This window comes from Mesoplodon mirus (assembly GCF_964341445.2).
Source record: "Mesoplodon mirus genome assembly, chromosome: X".
NCBI classification, from domain to species: Eukaryota; Metazoa; Chordata; class Mammalia; order Artiodactyla; family Ziphiidae; genus Mesoplodon; species Mesoplodon mirus.
In genome coordinates, this window is record NC_138981.1 from 28,543,569 (window position 1) to 28,546,869 (window position 3,301).

Sequence of the window (3,301 nt, forward strand, 5' to 3'; positions counted from 1 at the left end):
TTAGGTTAAATCATAAGACATTTCTGTTTCTGTAGGTCAGAATTATCAAGTATGAGTAATATCATAGGGTTCAACTCTGTACTATGACATCTGTTGTCAGATGATATGATCTGAAAGAAGGTCCCATTTGGGAGAGAGATGTCAGGATGCCTCTTCAATGTGCCTTGCTTGTATTTCAACCTATTGCAATAATTATGGCTAGAATCTGGTAACATTTGTGGTATCTTAATAATTAATGACACGTTGTTCAAAATGCATTTTTTAATAACTTTTGCCAACATAATTTCAGTTGACATACATTTTTGAGATAACAAAATTGCCATTGCTTGGAAATTTTGAGAATATCTGTGTCAGGCTGGTTTGGGAATTTTAAAAGTCACTCTAAGAATTAAGGAAATAAGAGGTTTAATATAGCAATTAGGGGTTAAAATGGGAATTAGGAGAGTGAAGGCCTGGAAGTATATAGCTGAAGGGTCAGAGAAACAGCCACTGTGACATCAGTCTGAAAGCTTGGAATGAGTGAAGAAGCTCCCAATTCTGGGAAGTCCAAGAAACTTCAAATACCACACAGTTGGAGTTTACAGAGTGGTCTGGAACTAGATGCCTGCCCCTCTGATTGTCATGATGTATTGAGCAATAATAGCTTCTTTATCATTTCTACTTTCCAATGTTCACAAGAGTTCCTCTCACTGGTAAACCATAGCCTGGGTCTATACCGTGAAGGTGATTCTGAGAAACATAGTTCCCAGACTTAGGAGGGACTGGAAGCAGTGAGGCCAAGTTGACCACCACCAATTCAACACAATGAAAATCTCTTCCTTGATGGATTGCTCGCACTCATCATTGAGGGTAGATGAGAATGGGCAACTTAAAGTTTCTCAAGATTTCAGAGTTATAACTGCATTTTCATAAGGACAAGAAAGGATGGGCAGCCAAAGCCTCTGTAGAATTCACAATGATATAATTGCCTGATCATAAAAAGTCATCAACATTAAAATAAAGGCCATGAAGAAAGATAAAGAAGGACACTATATAATGATAAAAGGGTCAATAAAAGAGGAGGATATTATACTTGTTAACATATATGCACCCAATATAGGAGCACCTGAATACATAAAACAAATACCAACAGACATAAAAGGAGAAATTGATGGGAATACAATAACAGTAGGGAACTTTAACACCCCACTCACATCAATGGACAGACCTTATAGACAGAAAGTCAATAAGGCAACAATCTAAATGACACAATAGAACAGTTAGACTTAATTGATATTTTCAGGATGTTACATCCAGGAAAAAAAAAAAAGCAGAATACACATTCTTTTCAAGTGCAATTGGAACATTCTCTAGGATAGACCATGTTCTAGGGCACAAAACAAGCCTCAACAAATTTAAGAGGATAGAAATTATTTCAAGCATCTTTTCTGAGCACAAAGGCATGAAACTAGAAATCAAGCACAGAAAGAGAAATGAGAAAAAAAAGATTATGTGGAGACTAAACAACATGCTACTAAAAAACAAATGGGTTGGGCTTCCCTGGTGGCGCAGTGGTTGAGAGTCCGCCTGCTGATGCAGGGGACACAGGTTCGTGCCCCAGTCCGGGAAGATCCCACGTGCCGCGGAGCGGCTGGGCCCATGAGCCATGGCCACTGAACCTGCACGTCTGGAGCCTGTGCTCTGCAACGGGAGAGGCCACGGCAGTGAGAGGCCCGCATACCGCAAAAAAAAAAAAAAAAAAACCCAAATGGGTCAATGATGAAATCAAAGAGGAAATTAAAAAATACCTTGAGACAAATGACAATGAAAACACAACCATACAAAATCTATGGGAGGCACCAAGAGCAGTCCTTAGAGGGAAGTTCATAGCAGTACATGCCTTTCTCAAAAAACAAGAAAAATCTCAGACAACCTAATCTACCACCTCAAAGAATTAGTAAAAGAAGAACAAACGAAACCTAAAGTCAGTAGAAGGAAGGAAACAGTACAGATCAGGAAATAGAGACTGAAAAACAATAGAAAATCAATAAAATCAAGAGCTGGTTCTTTGAAAGCGTAAACCAAAGGGTAAATCAACAAATCTCTGTCCAGGCTCACCAAGAAGAGATGACCCAAATAAACAAAATAAGAAGTGAAAGGTGAGAAATAACTACTGTCACCCTAGAAATACAGAAAAACATAAGCTAATACTATGAACAATTATATGCCAACAAATTGGACAACCTAGAAGAAATGGACAGGTTTCTAGAAACATACAGCTCACCAAAACTGAACCAAGAAGAAACAGATAATTGGAACAGACTGATCACTAGAAGTGAAATAGAATCTGTAATAATTAAAAAAAACAAAAACAAACAAAAAAACACCTCCCTGCAAACAAGAGTCCAGGACCATAAGGCTTCACTGGGCAATTCTACCAAACATACAAAGAAGAACTTATACCAATTCTTCTCAAACTCTCCCAAAAGATTGAAGAGGCAGGAACACTCCCAAAGTATTCTGTGAAGCCACCATCACCCTGATATCAAAACCAGACACCTTTCTTGCTCCCCAGCCATCTTGGCGGCTCCACTTGGTTGGGGGAGTTCCGCTCCTAAGGCAGGAAGATGGTGGCCACAAAGAAGATGAAAAAGTCACTGGAGTCAATCAGCTCTAGGCTCCAACTCATTATGAAAAGTGGAAAGTACCTGCTGGGGTAGAAGCATACTCTGAAAATGATCAGACAAGGCAAAGCAAAACTGGTCATCCTCGCCAACAACTTCCCAGCCTTGAGGAATCTGAAATAGAGTATTATGCCATGTTGGCCAAAACTGGTGTCCATCGTTACAGTGGCAATAACATTGGGCACAGAATGTGGAAAATACTACAGAATATGCACACTGGCTATCATTGATCCAGGTGATTCTGATATCATTAGAAGCATGCCAGAAAAGACTGGTGAATAGTAAATCATGCACAATTTTTCTTTAATAAAACTGTCCAGAGCTTGTTTAAAAACAAAACAAAACAAAGACACCACCAAAAAAGAAAATTACAGGCCAATATCTTTGATGACTATAGATGTAAAAATTCTCAACAAAATATTAGCAAACTGAACCCAACAACAGTTAAAAAAGATCATACACCATGAACAAGTTGAATTCATCCTAGGATCACAAGGATGATTCAACATATGCAAATAAATCAGTGTGATACACTACACCAACAAAAGACAAAAGTCACACAATCATCTCAATAGATGCAGAAAAAGCATTTGATAAAACTCAACATTGATTCATGATAAAAACTCTTGCCAGAGTGT

The 3,301-nt window shown here is 38.4% G+C and overlaps 1 pseudogene across 1 annotated transcript; it reads left to right on the forward strand.

Moving 5' to 3' along the window:
• The first annotated feature begins 2,024 nt into the window (after nucleotides 1-2,024).
• Nucleotides 2,025-3,011, forward strand: LOC309797070 (large ribosomal subunit protein eL30-like; annotated as a pseudogene). The gene has a single exon. The product of its transcript is annotated as a large ribosomal subunit protein eL30-like (transcript).
• Nucleotides 3,012-3,301: the final 290 nt, after the last annotated feature.